Source organism: Tamandua tetradactyla, chromosome 5, assembly GCF_023851605.1.
Source record: "Tamandua tetradactyla isolate mTamTet1 chromosome 5, mTamTet1.pri, whole genome shotgun sequence".
Lineage (NCBI taxonomy): Eukaryota > Metazoa > Chordata > Mammalia > Pilosa > Myrmecophagidae > Tamandua > Tamandua tetradactyla.
This window is the reverse complement of record NC_135331.1, coordinates 137,044,880-137,059,694: the sequence shown is the minus strand read 5'-3', so window position 1 is coordinate 137,059,694 and position 14,815 is coordinate 137,044,880.

Below are 14,815 nucleotides of genomic sequence, written 5' to 3'. Positions count from 1 at the left end.
AGAGGTTAACCTGGAGGTTATTCTTATACATTACATAGATATCCCTTTTTAGTTTATGGTATTTTGGAGTGACTAGAGGGAAGTACCTGAAACTATTGAGCTATGTTCCAGTAGCTTAATTCTTGAAGAAGACTGTATAACTACATAGCTTTTACAATGTGACTGTGTGATTGTGAAAACTTTGTGTTTGTTGTTCATTTTATCCAGGATATGGACAGATGAGTAAAACAAAAATAAGGATAAAAATAATAGAGGTAGATAAAGGGTAAAAACTGGGTAGACTGAAATACTGTGGGTCAATGAGAGGGAGATATAAGGGGTATGGGATGTGTGAGGTTTTTTTTCTTTGTATTTATTTTTCTGGAGTGATGCAAATGTTCTAAAAATGATCATGGTGAAAAATATACAACTATGCGATGATATTGTGAGTCACTGTATAATATGATTGGACCATATGTATGTGGATATTTCTCAAGAAAAATACTTTTAAAAAAAAAGAAGCATTTACCAAAAAAAAAGTAAAATAAAAAAAATTTGTTTTGTGCTCTTCAGGTAAAAACAGAATATGTATGCCTGTATCAGCTATAAAACATAGGTTATGCAATTTCAGTTATTCTGTATATGAGCTAAATGCTGTTATATTTGTACTTCAAATTGTCATTGCACAATATAAAGATAAATGGTAAAGTTCATGCTAATAATTTAAATTTATAATTTTTATCTGTTTACAATATTAAATAGCAGATTAAAAAACACAACAAGTCAAGAGATAAATCATGGAAGAAAAGAAAAGGCTTTATAATTTGTATCTTTAATGGTGCTTTTTTCCTGCTTTTAGAAGGAGCTTTATAGTTTCATTTTGCACTGGGCCTCACAAATTATGGAGCCAACCATGAGTGGGTCATTAGGTTAAAAGGAAACTAGGATAATCAGTCATGGAAGACAAAGGAGAACTTCTGGGGAAAATAACTTTTGGTTATTTGTTCAAGTACAACTCTGTAACAACTCTCTTGCTGTGCCTCCTTCCCAGTTGGTACAGGGCCAGGACTCGAGGGAGGGGGCTTTCCCTGAAGGCTACCTCCTCTCCTCACCCCAGGTTGGGGATTGAAAATGGACACTGAATGTGGAGGCTAAATTGTCCCTGGGCACCTTTGAGAGGGCAGTAAAAGGAAGAATAGCTGGATTAGAACCCAAATTTCAAAGGACTGAGTAGTGAAAAAGAAAACATTAATGCATCGAGAATTACACTATACTTTCAGAAAGTGTTTTAGTTGTCTTAGGAATTGATAAATAGATCGATAGATAAATAGATTTATGTACCTTGCTCTCTACCTTTTATAGATTCTAGGACACTATATTATTAAACAGAAGATTTTCAAAAAACCTATCAAACCCAAGAAAAATGCTGAAAATATTGTGTAAAAATTTCTATGTAGAATAAAATATCACTCTTGGTTCAATAGCCATTTGAGTTATAAGTCAAAATTGGGCTTTCATAGGTAACTCTTACCTTTTATAGATTTCCCTCTCACTATTCAAAGGAAATGTTGCTGAATGTGTCTGCGAACATGATGCTAGGTTATATCAGATGGTTGGGCATATTTGGAGGTGTTTTACTAGTTAGAGGAATGGGATAAAATACACTAAACATTTACACTCTTTCTTCAAGATTGGTTTGTGTTCCATGATAGACATCTGCTTGATGTTGCCTAGAGATAGGAATTCATTGTGTGGTTTTGAAAGATGTTTCTCTCAATGACAAGCCAACTGGCCCACATGGGGCCAGGACAAATCTCTACAACCTCTGCTTCCTTAGCAGCTAGAAGAGAGCTCAGTGTCAAACATGGGGAGATTCCTGCTTTTATTAATCCAGGTTCCATGTTATTGCATTGGTCTAAAGACTGAAATTGGCCTGTAGAAAATGGAATAACATACCACACTAATAAAAACACAAACTGTACATGCGATATCTTTGAGTGGATTATACCTGAAAGTCTAATACCAACCATAGTGAGAACCTTTGCTTTTCAAATATTTCCAAAGGCGTCATATCGCCCTTGACTTAGAATACATTCTCAGTTCCAACTTTGCTTTTAACAGTTTCACTGGTCGTATAGAGAGAACCAAAGTAGGAGCAAGCCTATCTTTCTATGAATTGTCCACAGTTGTTCCTGTTATCATGAGTCTGTTTCAGAGTGTGATCAAGTTTGGATTTGAGTCTCAACCAAGAGCCACAAGAGTTTGAGGATTCTGATAAGTGAATGGGTTCACTTACTTTGGTGTGTAAGTTTACCTACTTTGGCTGTAACTGAAGAATTAAAGAGGACAGAGGTTCTACTTACCTCTGAAATAGATTAATAAATACATTTTACTTGTAGAACAATACTTGTCTCAAAAACACTTTCAAAAAGCAGACAGCAGGGCTATCTTCTCACCAGCATTTCATGGATTATAACCTCCCCAATTCACATTGAGACAGAAATAGACCTGGATTCCCACACACACACACTCATCAAATACCCTCTTCAAAGTCAACAGCAAATTCTGATTCAATTATCTGTGCATCTCTGCAGGCCTCCTGGCTGCCAGTAGTCCACTGGTCATTTATGGCAGGTCTTGAGGTCCTAGCTATTTGTTCTTTCCTTCCTCAGTTTGTCCTATTCATTTCAGGTTTGCAGTAATTGCATGTTTGTAGTCACAGTAAAAACTGAAATATGTAAATTATAAATCCTCTGTAAATTCTATGGTACATGATTCACTACACACACACACACACACACACACACACACACACACACACACACATTTAAAAAGAGAGAAAGAAGCAGCAGAACAGCACTATGGCTCTTTAGTCTTCCAAACTCCCTGAGTAGAAAAGGGTGATATGGGCCAGTTGGGAGTATTTGTGGTTTGTGACTTTCACCTCTCAGCAGCAATTGTCTGCATGTCAACAGTATAAATAACAGAGATTTGGTTGTACTTAGAAGTAGCCTTGTGTTCATTCACTTTGCAGCTCTAAAATGATGAGAAAACATAGGGATGCCCAAATTCTAGTCACTTACATGCCCCACAGATAACTTTGGCTTTAGTCACCTGCTCTTTATCTCTTAATATTTCTTTATAGACCTCCTCAGATTTTTAGAGAGTAAGGTATATATTTTTAAATAAAATCTTAAACTACCACAGCAATCTTCCGCCCAACTGGATAGTATATACTGGAGAGCATACAATTGATCCTTCATTTCTTTTGTAATCTCCTTGGCCCACAGGCCTGTGCTATACTTATAATAACAAAGTATGTACAACAAGGATCACAAAATGAGGTCAGCTTCTCTGAGTTCAAGTAACCTAGGACATGAATAATTTTCCACAGAAAAAGCATAGAAAATTCAAAATAAATAACTTTCATGTGTGATGGAAAGGAATAGGGAAAAATTGTGTACAAGACTCATAGGACTTCAGCTGTCGACATTCTGTATGGTCTTTTATTTGAAGAGACAAGAAAATAACATCTCCTGAAGAAAGGCTCTTAAAAAAATAGTTTATTATAATCAAAAACATACTAGGCCTCGGAAGTGTATGGTCCTCTCAGCTTTTTAAGAAAGGCTCATGGTAAGTATACTAAATCAAATTTTCACCAGTGATAAAGATGGGGAGGTGAAAAAAGGTAGAGGAGCAACAGGAATAAAAGTGACTTTTGAAAGCTACTTCTTCCTTCACTGTTTGTGTCTGGATTTTGAGAGTATTCCCTATTTCCTTTGCTACAAATTTTCCGAGTGTCATCAATCAGAGAACTTAGGGCATTTTGTCTGGTTTTGGGTAGAGAGTAATTACCATCTGTACCCTACAAATGTGGGTAATCTTGCACTGAAATAAACTATCCAAATCCATGACGAACATCAAAATTGTAGACATGAGGAGCAAAGTGGAAAATTGTAGCATGACAAAATAGCTACATTTAATTATGTAAAATTATATAGAATTGTTGTCTTCTTTAGAGGTGCTTTATTTAAACCTGTATCTAAAGGCATGACTTTGGGTAATGTAACTTGCACTTCAAGTCAAGGAGTTGACAGAACATTTATTAAGTTTAAAATTCAAGCAACACAATTTGTGAAGGTTTTAGGGTTAATTTTGTGTAAAATGTTCTTGAAAAGTTCAAGGCCTACTTAATTTCCTTATTACATCAAATCTTGCATTTGCCCCTACTTGTAAAGGCCTTTCTGCTTTCTTCTACAGAATAAATATCCCTCTTAGATTCCAGAGTCTACTCAAAACTTTCTCTTCTGTGGAGCATTCCAAAGATAGAAATCCTCTATACACAGTGTTGGCAACTTCTTTGACAGTTTTTGGTTGCCCTTATCTTTGTGTGACCCCAGAAGTATTCCAGCACCAGCAGAGGAACTCCAGGTGGTTTGCTAGTTAGCTGAAGGACTGAAGAATCAGTGACATCAATTTATGATCACACTGGGAAGCCCAGAAAGCATCAATGTACCTGTTACAAATTCATTTCTGCGGTGGGGGGCAGGGTGTGAGGGTAGTTCAGTGGTAGAATTCTCATCTGTGATGTGGGAGACTGGGTTTGATTCCCAGCCCATGCACTTCCCAAAAAAACAAACAAACAAAAAACCAACCAAACAAAAATTCAACAAATGGTGCTGCAATAACAGGATACTCACATGGAAAAAGAATGAAATGTGACCCCGCCATACAGCATACAAAAAAAAAAAAATCATTGTTCTATAGGTAATTGATTGAACCAGGTACTAGGGACCTAAGAATGTCACTCTAAGTCAAAACATAATCAGATTCCCCAGTTCTAGGGGATTAAAGGTAAGAGAGAAAATAAACAAAGAGAGGACGAAAGCAAGATTGAATAGGTCATCATAAAGAAGAAGCAAGATGGTTATTTCCTAGTGAGGCCTCAGCATCCAGGCAGGCCTCCAGTCCAGTCCATGCCTAACCTTGCAATAAGTCATAATTTCTCCCTTTTTCTAGGCTAGGCTTATAATTTCATTTCAAAGCAACTCAGAGAAAATCTAGCACATAAGAGGCATATCTAAATAATGGTACAATAAATAATTAATTGTGTAATGCTCAGGACCACTGTTCCTATAAAAAAATGTGGTCTTTGCTCCTTGGAGCAGCTCTCTCTGCCATGCCAGTTTTCTGACCTTATCTCAGATAGCATCTCCTTTTCTATTTCCTTTTCAATCCATGATGGATGATCTCTGCAAGTGAGATAGCCTTCAGAGAATCATGGAGAGGAAGATTTGCTAATACCTCTGTCCATGTGTTCTTCCTAAGTGAAGCCCTGGCATAACAGAGGCTCCACTTTCACAAGCCCTGTTGCCTGCATCAGAAAGGCTCCTTGGGAAATTTAGTTGGAGTAAAGAAAAAGGGCTATTTCTAGTGGGGTGGGTGCTCCTATTTGATCACAGTGAAAGCATGACAGGTCAGTACTACCTGAAAGGACCACTCCTCAGGCTGCTTCTCTGTTGCACGATCTTCTCAAGGAAAACACTTCCATTTACACTTTACTGAGCACTTCATCTGCTAAGCTCTGGATAAAACACCTTATTTGTGAAGATATAGCAATGACAACCACAACAACAATATTGATGATAATAAACTCTTTCAGACAGAGGGATTTGTGAAAGCCTGTGTGCAAGTGTACTCTGGTAGAGATGCCATTTTTTCATGGCCATCCTGCCCCAAATGTGGATCAGAAGTGGACACCTGACTCAAGCTGGGCCAATTATCCTCACTTCTGGAAACTTGGAATTAGAGTGGAGATACTGAGTTCAGTAATTGCGTGTAGACAAGTGCAAGGTGATGAGTGAATTGGGAAACAGTCTACAGAGAAAAAAGAATGACGGTGGCTTGCAGCCTAGAGGAGACCCTGAGGCCCCAGGAAGAGAGGCAAAGAGAAGTGGGGAGAAAAAAAAAGCTGTAAGATAACTTGCTAATTCTTATAAATCTGTAAAAAGAAATAAAATAGAGTTAATATGGTAAGAGATTTAAAATGGAGTCAGGAGGTCATTTTGGAGGTTATTCTTAACAAACCTCAGCCAGATATCACAAACTGCCAAAGTATGCAAACCCTCTGGCAACAATGTTTTTCAAAATCCTAAGGATATCCAAACACCATATACAAAACACAAGATAAAGAACTCAATAAATAATCTAATCTGAAGGAAAAATTGGAGTACCCCAAATATCCACTAACTACAAACAACCTATCTAATCTTTTTCTTTAAAAACCCTTGTCTGGGTTTTTAAAAATGGGACCCTATTTGGGAATCTATGTCCCCCAAATTGCAATTCTGATTCCCCAAATAAATGTCTTTGTTGTCTTGAAGCTTAGTTTTTTTATTTCTCGGTTGACATTACTTTGTGTCAGAAACAGGATCTGAAGCCACTACCAACCAAACTCTGGAGCAACCCTTGGATTTGAGCATAGTACCACCAAGAGTCCCTTGAGCTCTGTTTTCTCTCCAGTGGCCCTGGATTCCTGTCAGTGGTTTTTCTTTGCTCAGAAGCTCCCTCTTTTAGGTTGAAGTTCTGGCCTTTCTTATGGTAACTTTTGGTAAAGGGGATTTTTAACTCTCACTCTCATTGTGATGGGAAGCTTTAGCTTCCAAAGACCAAGAATCCCATTAAAAGATAAGGTGGTCATGGACAGGCTTGACTGATAGAAGGTCACCCCCACCCTCAAGACAATTTCCATGCCACTAGGAACACATTGAAATGGGTTGGACAATTATAACACAGGCTGTCCTCTAGTTAAAACAAATGTCCCATGAAAGGTACACAGTAAAACATCACACTTACCCAAAACCCAGACAGTTTCTTGCAGGCTTAGGCTTTAGGATTGCTCACAATCAGAACTAAAAGAATGGGTTGCAATCCATCAAAGACCTCTAATGGTGCACTGCTATTTGGCACACCAGCTGGTTTCAAGTCTTGCCTCATGTAACTTCTTATGACCTGGGATGCTAGAGAAAATCTCAAATCACAATGCCACAATGGGGATCTTTCAATATGCCTAAATTGATGCATTTGTACATCAACTAGAGAATAAAGGCTCTAAAATTAAGCAACCCAAATGGGATTAATTTAATTATTTTAATTAGAAGCTTATTCCTAACAAGCATATAACTAATTCTTAAATTCCCTCTCTTCAAGAAACAAATACTAAATTAACACTTATCTAAGTGCATTATTAAACTTGAAAAATTACTTAGAACTCATGACTGAGTGTTCTAATCCTCCTTTAACCCCTTCTGTCTTCCTTCTCATATGTCCTATCTTAGCCAAACTACCCTCTTATAGTAATAAGATGTAACAAATCCTATGGAGACCCAGTAGGTCCTTTGCAAAAGTATTCAATCTTATTATTCAGACTTCTGAGCCTGGATAATCAGACCTTTACCAATTAATTCAATTAATTCAATTACCAAAGCTAATTGGAAAGATCCCTAAATGGCTTTTCAAAACAAAGAGCTACTGAAGCATTTAACTAAAGCATTTAAGCTAGCTAAGGAACTTCATAAGGTCAGACCTGAAGTTTTCCCCAAATTATTTACTAGAGAAAAATCCAACAATGTACCCAGAAACTTAAGAGTCCATATATAACTATTAAAACAGGTTCAAAAAAATCTTTAAAGAATTCTCAGGGCCAAACCATATTAACTATGAAACCTCTATCCTATTTAATTCTACTTTTGTTAAAGGACTTTCAGAAGAAGTATGCACCACTCTAAAACATAAACAATGAAAGTGGGCCACAGTGGAACCTAATGATTTAGTAAATCTTCCAAATTGGTTAGACTACACCTTTTAAAATGCTGGGGATAAAAAAGAAATCTTCCCAAGCCAAAACAGTACAAATACAATGAGCACAAACCATGAGTTTCCAAATACAGCAGCTAAATAGGCCCTCAATAAACCCTCTAGGTACCCTTTGACCTCTAAGAAAGACATTCACTTTTCAATATAATTGCTAGGGCTTTTTCCAGGAATATGGCAGATGTTTTTCCAATTGCCCATTTCAAATCTTTAAGTGAAACCAATCTGATAATCGGAAATGAGGGCATATGTACTCTAATAGATCCTGGGGCTACCTTCTCTGTCTTAAATCCCACCACCCTTATTAACCCTCCTTCCCAGAGTACAGAAATAATTCAAATGGTGGGAGTTTCCAACAAACCCATGACCACCATCAATTCCTTTTCAATCAGGACTTTTACAAGGCACTCATTAATTTTGTTAGTCCCCTTTGTCCCAATTCACCTTCTTAAAAGAGATTTCCTTGCATTATTTCAAGCACACATGCCTTTCCCTTGAAAGGGGCAAATTAATTTCAATTTCTTAGAACCAGATTCAACACACCAGGGAAAGGAATTAAGTACTATACACATTTCCATCCTTTCAGTCAAAGGCTGAGGCTTTCTGGAAGTAACCCTTAGGCATAACTATAGATAGGCTTAGTTATCCACTACAAAAATAAGCTTCACGACAGCAAGCCTCAAAATCAAGGGCTTGGCCTATTGACTTGGGAGATACTAATATTTGAGACAGTATCAAGTGTTTCCCTGGTGGTACAGCTTAATAGTTCTATATTTTCTCTCCTATCCCTCAAAGGACTTTGCTAATATTTTATAATTAACTGTCCAACATATTCTGGGATGTACCTGGGTATCACCTTATGTTGTACAGAATTATAAGCCCTCATTCTCTTTCTGGGCTCTATGTGTTTGGGTTGTTTAAATGAGCTATCTGGACAGGTTAAATTAGATTACGTGTTACATAAAATTATATATATCATAAACCTCTCTTCCTTTGGTCTCTCATAGTAGGTGAAGGTCTAAAATACCAACAATGTCACCCTTACCCCTGTAATTCTAGTTCACATTAGTCCTGACTCAATCAGCTTTGTTTCTTTTCTTTTAATCTTTTTATTGACAAATCTTAACACACATATATTCCACATATGGTATACAATCAGTGGCTGACAATATCATCATGTAGTTGTGTTTACTTCACCATGATCCTTTTTTAGAACTTTTGCATCACTCCAGAAAAAGAAATAAAAAAGGAAAAGAAAAAACTCATACATATCATACCCCTTACTCCTTCTTCTCATTGACTACTAGTATATCTATCTACCCACTATATTTTACCCCTTATCCTCCATTATTTATTTATTTTTATCCATAACTTTTTACTCATCTGTCCATACCCTAGATAAAATGAGCATCAGACACAAGGTTTTCACAATCACACAGTCACATTGTAAAAGTTATACCTTTATATAATTGTCTTCAAGAATCAAGGCTACTGGAACACAGCTCAATAGCTTCAGGTACTTCCCTTCAGCCACTCCAATACACCATAAACTAAAAAGGGATATCTATTGAATGCATAAGAATAGTCTCCAGGATAACCTCTCAATTCAGTTTGAAATCTCTTAGCCACTGAAACTTTATTTTGCTTAGTTTCTCTTCCAGCTTTTGGTCAAGAAGACTTTCTCAGTCCTTTTGATGCTGGATCCTGGTTCATCCCAGTTGTGTCCCAAGCTACCAGTGAGATTTACACCCCTGGGAGTCATGTCCCATGTAGATGGGAGGGCAATGAGTTCATCTGCTGAACTGGCTTAGAGAGAGAGGCCACATCTGAGCAACAAAAGAGGTTCTCTGGGGGTGACTCTTAGGCCTAATTTTAAGTCAGCTTAGCCTATCCTTTGCAGGATTAAGTTTCATAGGGGCAAATCTCAAGAAAGAGGGTTCAGCCTATTGATTTTGTTGTCCCCGCTGCTTGTGAGAATATCAGAAAGTCTCCAAATGGGGAAGTTGAATAATCCCTCCTTTCTTCCCAGTCTCACAAGAGGACTTTGCAAATATATCTTTATTCACTGACCAAATTATTCTGGGATATATCAAATAAAACACAATATCTGCAAAAACCATCAAATTATTGAGCCCTATTCAAGATTCCATGTACTTATGGTGTTCAACTAAACTGACCATACAAGTTAAATTAGGTAATGCACTACCCAAGATATAAATTTTTGCACCAAATAAACATCTCTTCCTTTGTTCTCACACAGTTGGCTTCATTCTTATTTCTAATTGAAGCCTGATCTCATTTTCAATTTCTTTAACAGCTGTTGTATGTAGCAATGCTGACTTTCAGAGCTGCAGGATTCCAACTCTGAGTCTTAGGCGTCATACACAGATAGCCAATGTTCCAGGGAGATGCCAGGTTATAAATGTATAGCAAAGCATCTCAAAATCTAGAAACAACATTAACACTCTGGACTAAATATGGCTGCTATAAGAGCTTACAATATAGGCATCAATTGTTATATAGGTATATTCTGAAAGAGACCATAAATATTTTTTATGGTCACACAATGTCCCCCAAGTTCATTTACCTCATTGTATGCCTCACAACTTCATTCCTTTCTGTAGTTGCTCAATATTCAAGCATAGAATACACCACAGTTCACCATTCTACTTCTCACTCAGTGTATCCTTTAGCCACCTCCATCAATTGGGCACCATGTTTAATGTTCAAAGTTCACAATCCATGTTTCATATCATCCTCACTTAGTTGCAGAATTAACTCTCATTTTTAAACAATGTTCATTGCTCCCCAAAGAAAAATAACTGATAGACACACCCTCACATAATAGAAAGTCCAAACCTCCCCTTAACTCTTGTCCCCTTACCCCGATTATTTACCCCTGGTATTTCTGTGGTACTATGGATATCTTCCTGTTAAATATAGACCATAGTGTACAACAGTATTTTACAGCTCAGCTTCTCTACTATTGACTCTTTATGCAAGATTCACACGTTTGAAGTAGTCCATGCAAGAACTTATTTATATTTGTAGTGTTAATCAGTGGAATACATGGCTCTATGCAATGCCTTTCAGACATGTTGACCTTCATTATGGCAATATTACTTATAAATCCAATATTTAACTGCCTTCACTTCTATCCATTACCTTATATTTAAGTTCAACTTCATTAACTATCCATCCACTCATCTCTAGCTTCTGTGTATCTCTAGGTCTCCTATACTTTATATTATAAGCCTCTGAGTTTACTTCATAAAAGCAAATGGTCATAAAAGCAAAATCCTACAGTACCTATCCTTTTTTGTCTGGTTTATTTCATTCAGCATTATGACGTCAAGTTTCATCCAGTTGTCACATGCTTCAGGACCTCATTTCATCATAATGCCATATTATATTCCATTCTATGTATATACCACATTTTGATTATCCCCTTATCTGTTGATGGGCACTTGGATTATTTCCATCTTTTGGCAATTGTGAATAATGCTGCTATGAACATCAGTGTAAAATGTCTGTTTGTGTCACTGCTTCAGCTCCTCTGGGTTTATACTGAGTAGTGGTATTGCCAGATCATAGGGCAACATGATATTTAGTTTTCTAAGGAACTGCTAAACTTTCTTCCATAGAGAATGTACCATTATACATTCCCACCAGCAGTACCTAAGTGTCTCAATGTCTCCACATCCTCTCCAACATCTGTAGTTTCCTAATTGCTTAAAAGGAGCCGTTCTTACAAGTGTGAGGTGATATTTCATTGTAGTCTTGATCTGCATTTCTCTTATAGCTAATGAAAATGAACATCTCTTCCTGTGCTTTTTAGCCATCTATATTTGATCTTCAGAAAAATGTCTATTCATACTGTTAGCCCATTTTATATTTGGGTTGACCACTTTTACTTTTAGAGAAACTTTAGAATAAAGTTCTTATAAAACATTACTGACAAGTAAATTTAGTTGTGTATGGATTAGTATTAGGATATAACATGTACGGTGAGAACACTGTTAAGCTTTTAGGAATTTCAAATAATTCTTAAATATATGAATAACATTTTACCCATGCAAATTTAGCAGAAGGATAGAAAATCTCTTTTAATTATTGTAATACTTCTTAAACCTTTTTAATGTAATAAACTATTTTAGCACCTCACTTTTACAAGGTGAGATAACAAGTCTTTTGTAATAGCTTTCCCTTGAGAGGGAGATTTGTCTTCTATAATAAAGGATGATAAGATTAACATAAACATCAAGGATATTATTTTGATTTTATTTAAAATTTTTATCTTTTAGACAAAGAACTCAGATAGTTAAGAAAAACTTCTCTATAACTTTTCATTAAAAGCAGTTTACCAGAAAGAAACATTGACTATAATAGACAGAATTCATTTTTATAAACTCTATAACTTTTTGCAGTCAGCAGTGACAACAAACAAAACTTACTTTATTAAACTTTCCACAATTTTCCACATCCATCTAGGGCTCACAGTCAGTTACTGCCTGCAAAATTCACTTTTTAAAACTCTCTGTGAATTTCTATATCTATGCAATTAGCAATGACTTTATCAAACAAAACTAACTTTTATATTAGGAATATGTTAGTTTATAAAATTAATACTTTGCAAGACTGAGCTTTGAGGCAGTTGGATGTCAGTAAGGTCTGCTACTGAGGCACTTTTTTAAAGATCTGGGGATTATTTTAAAACTCTTAGGGCAGCACTGTTTAAGTGAGCTGGTTGGGAATTTTATATATTATCCCTGCCATTTAACAGCAAATAAGTATTGAGAGTTAGGGTAAAGAAGGAAACAAAAATGTGTTTTTAAGATTTAGGACTGAAAATAGCTTCCTGTTCATGTCCGAGGCTGAGGAGAGACCTTTGTTGAAGATCTCTGAGGTGTTTTGTTTTTTCTTAATAGTGATCACAGAACCTTCATTCTCTACATTATTCCTTCAGCCGGCCCTGGACTTGAAGATCAAACACTCCTCCTAGCACTGAACTCACAACCTGTGTACAGGGTATGAGTCTGAAAATTAGATGTGATTTCCCCATTAGAGCAAAAAGATGAGCTGTGGAGGGAGGGAAAAGGATTTTTCCAAGGCAAGAGTCCACTGGCATTCCAAGAACCTATGCTTCAATTTGAGGGGGAGCGTGATAACTGGGGGTGCAGAAACTTGGCAGGAAAAGAGACCATGAAAAATAAGAAATAATATCCATGCAAAAATATCTATAAGAAGGACACATCCACTATCATGTCAGTGGACATCAGGCCAGAAAATCAGACGTATGTTCCAATTTGAAGCAAGGCATGGAACTGTGGAGAAAAAGAATTGGATGTTTCCAATCCCAGAATTCAGGCAGAGAAAGTAGTTTTCAAAAAGAAGAAATGCTATCCCTGCAAAATATCAGGAGGAAATACCCATCTATCATCATGTCATTGAAACAGATATCTCATACTCAAAATAATGGCAATATATGTAGTGAATTGCTAGGAGATTTCACTCACAGTTCCAGAGTGACTCAACATATGTTAGCTCTCAAGGAAGAGAAACCTTACTTCAGCACTCTGTTTGGAAAAGCTCTCAGTAAGCAGCCTTTTAATCCACACCAAAAAATATTTGCAATAGAAGTAAATTATATGAATGTTATCTAATTGGTAAATCCTTTTTTACACATTACAATGGAAGTCCACAAGAAAGAAACCATATGAATGCCATCAATGTGGGATGTTCTGCTCTGAAATAACATGAGAGAACTCACACTGGGATGACTATGTGAGTGCCATCTATGTGGAAAAACCTTTAATAAAATTTCTAATCTTAGTCTATGAAACCCTATGAACGTCATTTATGTGGGAAAGACTTCCCTCACTGTTCAAGCCTTAGAGAACATGAGAAGACTCACACAGGAGAGTAATCTTATGAATGCCATGTATGTGGAAAAGTCTTCATGCAGAATTCTAGTGTTAGATGACATCAGAGGACTCACACTGGAGAGCTACCATAAGAATATTGTCTATGCGGATAAACCTTACTTTATTTTTGTAACCATTGACAACATGAGAGCACTCAAACTGGAGAGAAACCCTGTGAATGCCATCTATGTGGGAAAGTCTTCACCTATTTTTCTGGCTTTAAAAAACACATGCAAATCACACTGGAGAGATACCATAAGCATGATGTCTATGTAGGGAAACCCTAGTTTATTTGGGTAGTCTTAGACAACACGAGAGAACTAAAATTGGGGACAAATCTTATGAATGACCTATATATGAGAGATTTTTGTTGATGTTTAGATATTACATTGTTTGAGACAACTCATACTATACGTATTTTTAATATTTGAAGAGATTTCAACACTTGAGTTAACCTTCAAACAAACTAGAGAACTCACACAGTGAAGAAACACTATAGTCAATCTGGTAAAACCTTTAGTCATCCTGACTACCTCATCAATCTAAGCTAGTTCATACTGGAAATAATATCAATGTCACCTATGTGACATTTTTAGTAAGATGGTGTGGTAGTTAGGTTCAGGTGTCAACTTGGCCAGGTGATAGTACCGAGTTCTCTTGCAGTGGACATGAACCAACTGTATGTGAACCTCATCTGTTGCTCGTTACATCTGCAGTCAGCCCAGTGTTGTGCCTGCAGTAATGAATGATGTTTGACTTAATTGGCTGGTGCTTAAATGAGAGAGTTTAATGTAGCACAGTCCAAGCAGCTCAGCATAACTCATCTCAGCACTCACAGCTCAGCCCAGGCCTCTGGTGATGCAGAAAGAAATCACCCCAGGAAAAGTTGTTGGAACTCAGAAGCCTGGACAGAAGGCCAGCAGAGATCATTCTGTGCCTTCCCACATAAGGAACCTCAGTTGAAAGTTAGCTGCCTTTCCTCTGAAGAAATAATGAAATAAATCCCCTTTTATTAAAAGCCAACCTGTCTCTGGTGTGTT